Below are 12,310 nucleotides of genomic sequence, written 5' to 3' on the forward strand. Positions count from 1 at the left end.
AAAGAGCAAGTGCATCCCGCCTTTAGCTGAACTCAATCAGAGCATGCACGCGTGCACAGCAGAGCACCGTCTGTGACAGGACCGGCCATTTCTCTGAACTGAGATCTCTTTAAATTTCACAGCAAACTTATTTCAGTTGCTTAAGAGTTGTGAAAACAGCATTTAAACATGACTTATTCGGGCGTAATAAAGCGCATTTTTAAGGTGCAAAGTACTGACAGGAATGTTCATCTGACAGGCAGTTTCGTTTTATCAGGTATGTGCGTGTACCATATTTTTCCACTGGCAGCACGATTAACATGGCAGGGCATTTCAGGGTTCAAGGTCAGATATTATATTTCATAAAAGTCTAGTCTAAAAATGGCATAGCAACCTGTTCTTTCAAAAAAAGGTAAAAATCGAACCGTGACCTTAAAATAAAAAATTTAACCGAATCGATGATTTGGAGAATAGTGACACCCCTACAGCAGGGCTCCAGACTAGGGTTGTTGCGGTAACAGAATTTTCCCACCGGTTAATCAGCGCATGACAAACCTGGTGATACCAGTTTCACCGGGTGGGAGGGGCTTATAAATGCACATACTGACGTGCGCATTTTACTTTTGAATTAGATGCAACTGTTGTTTAAATCCAGCGCGTGCGTACGCTGCGTTAAATCGTGTATGAATTTGCGTGCAATAGCGAGTGCAACAGCTGCGTGCTTGAGTCAATGTGCACAGGTACTTCTGACAGAAACCCGCCATTCCCAAGCAGAGCAACCGGCTATTCCTCCATAAAGTGCTGCTTGAATGATGGGTTTATTATTATTCCTAATGAAAAACACAACAACAAAACGATCTCACTTATATTTAACATCATATATGTATATTATAACAAAAACGAGTAAGCACCCGGCTTCTGCCATGATCGTCTGGTCAGTTAGCTCGCCGCAGTCTGACAGGAATAAATGAAATCACCTGCTGCTCTGTGACGCGCGTTGAGCTCTGCTGAATTCAGGCAGCAGACACATTCAGTTGTTAGTGTGTTTGCTCTCTCTAACGAAACTGAATGATTTAATTACAAGAAAATATCAAAACGACGGTGAAAGACGGTGTCGCGGTGGGCAAGTGATCCAACCGGTGAGAGGCTGAAGCACCGGTAATCACAGTTTCACCAACTATCGCAACAAGTCTACTCCAGACTAACTTTTTTTACTAGGAGCACAGTGGCCCCCAACTGAAAATTTTAGGGGCGCAACCAAAAAATTTAGGGGCACACACCGTAAATCAACATGCTAAGCAATTACTCACTTTTTTACAAATTTCCATTGTATTACTAATACATACTTTGTACTTTCTGCATCTATCATCAATGTGCTGTTTCAAATTCACTGTCACATCAGAAAAAAAGGTCAAATTTACTGGTCGCACATGTGCGACTGGATGTAAAATTCAGTGGCACACTCTCAAATTTTGGTGGCAAAATGCCATAAAAGTACACAATAAAGTATTGTACACAAAAGGGTCCACCATTGCATTATGTTTGGTAATACCTGTAACAGAACCTCAGGGTACCCCTAGCGACAGAAAATTACAGTTTTGTACCTTTTTTCTGACAGTGCAATATTATGAACCATAATACCAAGAGAACAATTTTGTTAATTGCCAAGATTCATGTTATTGTTAAAACAACACAATTTCATGAGAATTCATAACTATTTTACAAAGTGCATAATTAACATGAATTAAATAATTCATCTCATTTGTTTATTTCTGTATGATCTGCGTTCACCACAGTGACGTTGTTGGGTTTAGGTGTTTTAGGGGTTTTATTACTGATTTTTTTCTAATAATGATACGCTTTTGTATCATTCTTATCATACAAATTCATAACACTGTAAAAAAGCAGCAAGTCAATTGTTTTTAATTTCTTTTTTTAAGTTAAAGTAACAAAAAAATATATGTCAATTTGACAAAAATACAGTGCATTTTTTATAGTTTATAAATTCGCCATTATTTGAAAGGTTTTTTAATGCATTTGGTAGACGCTTTTTATTTTTTAACGACTTGTAGTGCATTTTAAGGTATACAATTTGACAATGTGTGTTCCCTGAGTTCGAACCCATGACCTTTTGTGCTGCTTACGCAATGCTCTACCACTGAGCTATACAGAAGCACAAATAGTTATAAATTCCTGTGAGATCAGGGTTGTTAAAATGACCAACACATCCCGAAAAGTACATCTGCAATTTTTTTAAACAGAGGTTTAGGTCACCTTCGTTTTAAAGTCACACTGCAACACGGTTTGTAATTACTCCTGAACTTAGTCAAAATAAAGCTTTTTGGCGTAGATTTTGGTAATTGTTTCTATAATGCGTTTTTATGTCTAATAAAAGATTACATTAAACATAAGCAACAACTGAGGGTACTAATGGCATTTTAATTAAAGTATAATCATTTTTTGTCTTTAAAAGAATTTTTTTAGCACCTGCCTATTTATGCCCTTCACTGCTGCAAGGTGTAACACATGATTATTGTACAGTAATCTCTCTAACAAAGTCTCTGGCTGTATTCTCTGCTCTTTGCTTCTCCCAGAGCCGATCTGTCACCCATGTCGGTAGTGCTACAAGAAGAATGCGATGTTTCGCTGGATCAAAAATTTACGAGCAATTAAAAAGAAGGCGACGCAGGGAATTTATCAGCAGAGCGTGAGGCTGCCAAGCAAGGTGAAGAGGTGACAGTAAAGCACAGGCTATATACTTTTATATCTGTTTTCCCTCTAAAGAGGGAAGGTTAAAAAAATGATTCTTTATGGGTCACAGTTTGGCGCTGATTTAGATGGCTTTCCCTATGCTGCTTCTGAGACCACAGCGAGTGAGCCAAGAAAAATCTGTTTGAAGTCTATTGACTTGTTTGTTATAGCAGGAAGCATCTATAGATCAAGGGAAGATCAGAGTTTGAAATACTTCATATGAAATATCTGATGCAATTCAAAGATAAAGAAATGGTGTGAGAGACAAATTATCATTAATACATCCATGACCCTGATGATCTATAACAACACGCTGTTTAATAATAATAATGTACAACATAATGTATTGCGACTTTAGCAAACACACATTTGAAAAGTACATTATCTATCCATCTCTCTTTCTATTTTTCTCTGGATGCTTTAGGGAAGCCTGGACTCATTTGCTTTCTTAATTACATTGTAATGTACGTTTAATTTGCAAATGGTGGCAATTAATTATTTTGATACAGAACAAAATGCTCTAAATATAAACATTTTAATAGTCCTTCATAAATCGTGCATCATTTTTCAAAAGAGTCATTGGCATTACGCTTCATTTTTTATCTGCGTGTTCTTTCTTTTTCTAAATATCCCACCCCACTGCTCACGCATTCTCCTTGATATTCATTTTGTCTTTTCAAGGAAGGACAGGCTGCCTTGATCTTTTCTTTTCTCCAATTTCTGCACGCTTCTGACACCATAATTGCTGCGGTTTCACCTATTCTATCAAAAGAGATTAAATAAAATTAAGCTTATTTGTACGTGCGGTTTTTTACACCCCTGAACATTTTTTAAGTTTTTTAGGTTGGAAAAAAATAGTTGGGCTTCCATCGACAGAGGACTTGACAGTATCGCCTTTTCTCTCGCTGGCCAATCTGAATGTGTAGTGGAGGGAACCTAAAGGGGATCTAAGTGAAGCATGTATGAGAGATCAGAAAAATAGCCATGATGCTGACAGAGGCCTAAACCTTTCATGAATGAAACAGATCCTCTCCTCCGCTCGCTGTCTTTCTCATGTTCTTGGCAGGGACGATTCACTGACATCACAGCAGGCCTAGCAACAACCGATAAATTATAAGTGACAAGTATTTGGACCAATAAAAGGGCTGCCATATTTCTTGGGCAGTAAATCTGGTTCCAGATTGCAGCGGCGTGTGTCGGCTGACGTGTTTATAGTCGCTGGGAGATAGGAGCTGGGGGTTCGCCCCTCCACATCAATGTCTTTGAAACACACTCTCCTATGAGGTCACAAACACATACTGGGGATGCTGGGATATTCAGCTTTTTTACAAACTGAAACGCCCTACGCTCCCGCGCCCCTCCTCAAAGTCTTCTTGTGCATAAACACAGCTAACAGCTCATTGTTGCTAGCGTATTTTACGTATTTTAAGGATTGACATCACAAAATTAGCCCTTTATTTCACCTCAACCTAAAAGCTGTTTATCTGTAACTACTACACTAAACACAGCCAGACAAAATTTGTTGTTTTTGTAGCTACAGGTATTGGTGGAGCATTGAATTAGTGGTGCAAAAGGTCATGGGTTCAACGAGCATTAACATACTGACCAAATATATACCTTATAATGAACTGTATGTTGCTTTGGATAAAAGCATTTCCAAATGCATGTAAATGATATTTTCCCAAAAAACAAATTTATAGATATTTGATAATTTGGACAAAATTAACCGTGTCAGTATAATTGTGTCAGCAATCTTCTAATCAGCCACCTGATAAAAGTCTTATATCCTGCTGGTAGTCTGCGAGTTTGTATTTCTGACATTATCACCTGTTCACCTCTATATAATTAGCACAATATGTAGGAAAGTAATGTGAATGAGGTACATTTCAGGAAATACTTTTTGTTCTGAATCTTCCTAATTGATTTATCTGTTCTTTTAACCACACATTGGGATTATACCAAGAATTCTGTTATTGAATTAATTATATTGTAGAGTATGAAGAAGTGAATGCTGGAGAAAAATCAAACAATAACCTTTGTGATTGCTGCTGCCATGACAGCATGACATTGTAAAAGCATTGTAAACATGCTGTCAAAGTATATAGGATGCCTTGAGGACCATGTGCTTTAAATGTCCTTCCTATTGATTTTCTTTGAAACCTCTTATCTGTTATACCATGGAAACCTGGAAATAGGTTTTGTCTATAACCAGGTTTATGGTTTTATACATACAATCTACTGGATAGTTAGATATTCCTTTTTTTGTGCTCATTAGCAAAATGCTAACCCAGTTTTATTCAAACTTTCACTTTCTGCTAAATGTCAACAAAACAGCACATAACACATTTAGAAAAATTATTAAAATATGTACCCCAGCTGTCACTGGGGCAGTACACTTAAAAAATGCCTAATACGTGTTTCATTAGGTATAGATATGTATTTGGTATCAATAATAGACACTAATAATATGTGAGGTAGGGGTGCCATGGGCACAAACTAACGCGGGGTTAATTGTAACACGGACCTTAATATTGTTGCACAGGGTTGAGCAATTTGTTTTTTTCCGGTATTGTTTTATAAGCGGTCTCCCGAAAATGTATGTAAAGGTATAATGTTTTTCTAATGAGTTATTGATGAAACAGTGTTTTGGTGGCATGTAAGTAAATTTTTTCATCATATGTTTTTTTTTTCAGGAGTTGGGTGTGTAAGATACCAAAACCAATGTTATGTTATCTTATTGTGTGTCTTGTTGACTAAAACATAGCATCATTTTGAAAAATGTTTGCAGCTCTTAGCAACTTTTTTGGTGGGCTTGAAAATATTTTGACCCAGCGCTCAGCACTTAAGATATGAAAACAGCTAACGTTAGCGTAATTCTTGCTTTTGTTTACACACTAATGATTGCTAGCTGCCAACAAAATAAATGCGCCTGTCTGAACAAAAATTGTGTGTCAAAATGTAAAGATTCAAATCATAATGAAACTAATGGCTAAAATCCGACTTTGAATTTCATTATTCTCAGAATTGGATTTTAAGACTTTAATATGATTTTTACAGTAACATATAAAAATATTTTTTTGTCATAATTCTGCTATTTTTCTCACATATTTAGACATATATGGTAAGATGAGTAAATAGTGTAGATACCTGTCTATTATAGACAGAAACAACATCCACTTCAAGTATATAGACAAAATAGTATTGAAATATTTGCCTGCAAACCATTTTTAGCAAGTGTTACAACTAACCCCCTGCTTGTACAATTAACCCCACCTATGGGGTAAGTTGTAACGTTTGCACTTCTGTCATGTTTGGTGTAATTGTCCAAAAATGGTAAGTAATAGAAACAAACTTCAAATGTTCATTTGTAGCAGAGATGTGTGCATGCTTGTGTAAATATTAATATATCAAACTCAAATATTTTTTTAATGATTGAGCCAAAACCAAAAAGCGTTAGATTGTGCCCCACTCTCCCCTACTAATATGAACTCCTTAGGTGCAAAGCTTTTTAAAAGTGTACATCCCCAGTGACAGCTGGGGTACATATTTTGACCATATTTTATGTATGACATGAAACCTTTAACACAGCCAGCTAAAATTCCAATATCGCCTGTTGTACATTCCTGCAAAATTCAGTAGTATAGGCCTACAGTACATTTACTATTCATTTAGCAGACATTTTGTTCAAGGTGACTTGTGAATAAAAAACAACATAAGTGATTCCTTCTAAGAATGCAAGACAAGTTTTAAGGTTGTCCAGGCAAAAGCAAAGATGAAAGACCGAAAAAGTTCTGAAAAGAATTGATTTATTTATGCTTTAATAAATGGTTGATTCATACAGTGAGGTTGTAATGGAGGTGGTAGACTCATTCTGTACTGCCCAACCTATCTGAATAGGGCCATACACCTTTGCTGCCAATTTCTGTGGCAATCAAACGTATCCGCATGTCAGCTCATAGCTAAAGTATAAAGGATGAAAGAAAACGGAGTGAAAGCGCTCACTGCTACTCAGTGCTCAGTGCCGTAATTCTGTTTTAATAATGCATTAATTCGTACCCTTCAAACATATACTTATAAAGTTTTACACTTGCGCTGTCGTCCTGAGAAGGCCTACAGAAAGTGAGATGCTCTAAAAGGAGCCATGCGTAGAGGTAATGTGCTATTTTCTCTCCTTTCTTTTTTGACATTCATTTCATTTAAAACATGCCTTTGCAGTCCAATCAGGCTTAAATAATAGCTCTAAAAACCATCAATTTAACCAAGAAATTCACGGCATTACAAAGCCTGACGGAAAGAATGAGGCGACTTTCCTCCGCGGAGTTGAGAGGGAATGCGGCGGACCTGAGGTCGTGTCGAGCAATATATTGATGGAATCCAATTAAGATCTTTAAACTGCAGAAAGAGCTTGAATGATATTGGTTGAGTTTTGTATAACAAAAGAATTGGGGCTAGCGAAGGAGAAGTTTCCTCGTTTAAATCTCTATATAAATATATGCAACCTAACAAAAAATGGGATTTTGCTTTATTCACTCATTATTTCTATAGACTTTCAACAAAAGTGGATTCTGAAAATGCTATTAGGAATAAGGTATGTATAGCAAAAGTGCAGGGGATGCAATGTTTATAACGCTGTGACCTTGTGGAAAGCTTTTTGTCTGTTTCATTATAAACCTGCTGTTACCACAAGCTTACCGTGATCCAACCTGAGTGGCTGCTTGTACAAAACAATTCACAAACATGTGACCCTGAAGTGAAAGCCCTGCTATATGGTGTAGAACCCAATACCACACAGATAGCAGTCATAAAGGTTTGTGAACCGTGCCCAATAGATCCATAACCAAGAGACACACAAGCACAGGATTAGCTAAGCATATTATAAAACCGAAGCTATCCCGACTGAACCAGCTGAAATTGCTTTCTTTATTAGTATGAAATGTGAAAAATAAAACAACGCGCATAATTATTTCGAGCTCCTATTTCAAAGGTGTGGAAAGGGGGGATGGGCGTCGTACCTTTGAACGGCGAGCGTGTTATATTAGATATCGTCAGGAGCGTGAATCCGAGCTCCTCTCTCTCAAGCTCCCATTAGAACCGGATACGTCCTCCACCCCCCCAAAGCGAAATCAGAGAAAGCCCCTTCGGTCCTGGCTGGTTTGCATAAAGCAAACAAAATTAAATTTGCTTTGCTAAATCAAAGCTTGTATGGTATTCCAAGCCACTCTCTCTGGGACAAATTACTTCAAACGGCCTCCTTTGTATCATAACAGAGAAGGAAAAAAGAGGGTAAGGAGAAGAGAAATTCAGCCCAATCAGCACGTCTGTGAAACTCTCAACGCAGGAATTAATTATTGAACCCTGGTGCTAGTTAGACTGTCTTCTCGCAGAAGCGTGACACCGATCTATTTATTTGAAGAAAAAGAAAAAAAATTCACTTTCAAAAAACAAAAAGAAATATGCGACTTCTTTTTTATCCATTTTTAAATGGAATAAAAAAATATCACATATTTCCTACCAAGTCTGTGTTGAATAGTCAGTTACCAAGATTCTAACAGGTTGTCTTACGATGGTGTCAAATGATCTATGGCTACTAGATGTGATCCCTCTGATCTGACTCTGATCCGGCTTGACCAACCGTCAGAAAACCCATTCACGGGACACACAACTGTTTACAAATCCCCGGTTAATAGGATCACCCCTCATTGACTTCAGCACTCGGATATGGCTGATGGAATCTATTAGGTGCATGACAGTCAGCTCACCGGACAGATCAATATCCTCAGGCTTCTGCGGATCCACTGGGTGTCATTTCACCGGTTCTCTAGCTTGAACCTCAGACTTTTCTGTTTGTTTGACAGAGTGCTAGCGGATGCCAAAGTACCTTTTCATGACATGAGTGTTAATGAATGTATCCATACAGTATGTAGAACGAGTCCAACAATCTCTTCAGCGCTCTCTCTACCCCCCCCCCCCTTCTCTGCTCTGAGCGTGCATACGTGTCTGTAGATGGTGTTACTGTGTTTCCAATTAAGTTGAACTGTGGGCAGATCAATGAGGCTCGAGTGTACGCGTGTGTGTGCGTGTGTAAAATGAGCAGCTCTGGGCCCTGCTAGCATGCAGAGAACTAATTTATTGAAGCAGGGTTGCGCTACAACCAGAGAAGGTGGGGTGGTAAGGTGGTTGGTGGGCACATGCACTCCATTATATTACAGTACATTTTAAGAAATAGAAATCACACTTGCCTATTTCACTATTTAAATTAGCAGCCTTCCGCACTCCTAACACTTTGTCAAGTATTCCAGGTCACTGCTATTCCTGCACATGAACGCAAAAAATAATATTAATGCTACTTTTGGCATAAGGAGAGGGAATGAGAATAAGAGAAGGAAGCCATGCGTGCCTGTAACAGGCAACCGAATCTCATCCGACTGGATTGGAGTCTAATATATTCAGCTGTTTCTCTAAGAAATGAGGCAGATGAGGGGAAAAGCTTTATGAAAATGCACAATATGGAGTGTGTTATGTTTTTCCATTATTTTTCAGAGCTTTATACCTGCTCTTTGAACTGCACACGGTTATCTGACTGTTCTTAGCTGGGGTTACCGTTGGCGCCGGAAATCCACATAAACCACCTCAAATTCAAAGATAAACCAGGGAAAGATAAAAGCCTTTGTTAAAATAAATATATAGTAGTGGTAAAAAGTGATGTTTGGTGGGGGAAATTTGTACAATATTTGCATTTAATGCTTTTTATAATCATATCAAAGCATGAGACATTTTTTTTGAAAATAGTCCCCTGCTATTGAAAGTAACCAAGGGGACTATTTTCGGGGCAGTGCGTAATATCACTACGCCTGCTGCCGCCATGTTACAGCAGCAAAGTCTTTGATTATTACGCCAGATTGAGAGTTTAGTTCCTAGCCATATCAGCCTAAAAAAAACCCCGCAATTTTTAATTTTCTGTCGGCCTTAGTACACAAATAACTACAGAAGAGTCAAGATTTCAACAGGAAAAATATTGAAACTCTTTTGTTATTTTTTAGCACGATGCTAATGGTCTAAACAGATTCAATGAATTGTGCTAAGCTATGCTAAAAGTGCTAGCGCCAGACCCGGAGATCAGCTGAATGGATTCCAAAACCTTAAAAATCAAATGTTTAACTCTAGGGGAGCTGGAAAATGAGCATATTTTTTAAAAGAGTGGAATGTCCCTTTAATGTATTTATTAGACAAAACCAGCCAAATACCTGTTAAATTTGAATTTACAACTGGGGTTGTACCCCTTAAAAAGTACACCTTTGCAATTAAAGAGAACATAATGGTAACAAAGAGTGCATATTAGCAACTTAAAGGTACATATTAGTACCAAATGTATACATAATGGTACATTTCAGGAGCATTCTAAAGGAAACTGTCCCAGTGACAGCACAGAACCATTTTTTTATTATTTTTCTAAACATGTACTGTAATGTATTATATGTATGTATACAGTATATTAACCCTTTCCATCTACAACAATTGATAGGTATTTACATAATATACTATACTTGTAATGCGTGACCCCAGCATGGCTGTAATTGATAACAAGAGTAACAAGGAAACAATGACATCTTTATTTCTATCACGAGAGAACAGACAAATAATTACCTCCTTGTTTCATGTTCATGAATTTGCATGACCATCATCTTAATCTGACGTAACACTATATCCATCTTCATTGGACACAGGATTTACATAGCCAGGCTGACTTGCACACACACAATTTCTCTCTCTTCCTCTGTCTCACTGAAACACGATCATTAACTACACAAATCAGCGTGCCACGGATGGTGAATGTTTAAAGGAAATCAGGGCCATGTAGCTATTGGACTGGGCTAATTGATAAAGTCATTAGCAAAGCTTGTGTTGATAGCACATCTAAATCATCTCAAACCGGACAGACACCTGCAGCTATGGGTTATTCTCTGTTACGGTACAACAATGACAGCTACTGCAGCAAAATGAGAAAGGACTGATTTAGTAATTTCAGAGAAATGATGATAAAACGATCGTGGTGCCACGTCTCAAGCACTATTGACTTTTTGTGTGTGTGTGTGTGAGTGTGGAGACGTCACATTCGTGTGAAAGGAACGTACAAAGAGTGCTTGAAAACACACTTAACCTTTTTCATTTCAAAAATTACCAATACCACCTCCTCGTGAATCAGAAAGAGGCAAATTGTGAAGGCATAAAAGAAAAGGCTTGAGATATCATTGAGAATGAGAAGCGGAGGATTTCTGACACTACAGTACATCCACACACTCACAGGCGAGTCAGGTTTTTGTGTGTGTCTGAGGGATTGGCTGAGCTGGATGCAGTGTTAAAAGCGATTAGGGAGGGGGAGCGTGGCACGTGTGTAGCATCTACAATGAGATTCTAGCATGATTAGTCAAATCCCTAAAGAGTGGCATTACTCTCTAAGGCTTCACTGACAGAATGATTACTTCCCACAGCAAAGACTGAGACACAGAGAGAGAAAGAGAGAGAGAGAGAGAGAGAGAGAGAGAGAGAGAGAGAGAAAGAGAGAGAGAGAACATCAGAGTATTAGAAAATAGTAAGAGAATGGAAAAACAATAATACGATAGGAGATTTCCATACACTATGAAAAGTAAACTGGTAGCAATGACCAGTCGGATTATTAAATTAAAACGCAAACAGACTCCTCTGCAATACAATACTAGGATTACTAATATACAAAATGTACTACTACTAATATACACAGATACAGATTGACCCAGTCTGGTGAAACATTAATAATATCAAACCTCATTGGTTCTTGCATGTCTCATTGGCGTCACAATGCAAGCACTAATGACGTTCTTGCATCACCATATTTGATTTTGGCTCTTGGCTTGTTTACATTAGAGCATTTTCATTTTAAAACGACACGCTGCTGCATGCAGCTCATATAGGAGTGCTTATAACACTATATATACATCAGGATACATGTTAAAAACAAACTGTTATAGCATTTATAATCTGTGACAACAGTTGGTTTTGTCACCCTAATGCAAATCTTAATTTAAAGGGAACATTTCACAAGACTTTTTTAAGATGTCAAATAAATCTTTTGTGTCCCCAGAGTACATATGTAAGTATGAGCAAACGCCATTTGTGTCCTTTAAAATGCAAATGATGATCTCTGCACTGCCATGGTTGGATAGTGCAGATTAAGGGGCGGTATTATCCCCTTCTGACGTCACAAAGAGAGCCAAATTTCAATTACCTATTTTTCACATTCTTGCCGAGAAAGTTACTGGTTCTTTTTCACATTTTCTAGGTTGATCGAAGCAGCAATTATAGCACTTAAACATGGAAAAGTCAAATTTTCATGATGTGTCCCCTTAAAAGGAGATATTTCACAAGTCTTTTTTTAAGATGTCGAATAAATCTTTGGTGTCCCCAGAGTACGTATGTGAAGTTCTAGCTCAAAATAAATCATTTATTATAGCATGTTAAAATTGACACTTTGTAGGTGTGAGCAAAAATTTGCCATTTTTGGGTGTGTCCTTTAAAGTGCAAATAAGCTGATCTCTGCACTAAA

The sequence above is a fragment of the Paramisgurnus dabryanus genome, chromosome 13 (genome assembly GCF_030506205.2).
Source record: "Paramisgurnus dabryanus chromosome 13, PD_genome_1.1, whole genome shotgun sequence".
NCBI classification, from domain to species: Eukaryota; Metazoa; Chordata; class Actinopteri; order Cypriniformes; family Cobitidae; genus Paramisgurnus; species Paramisgurnus dabryanus.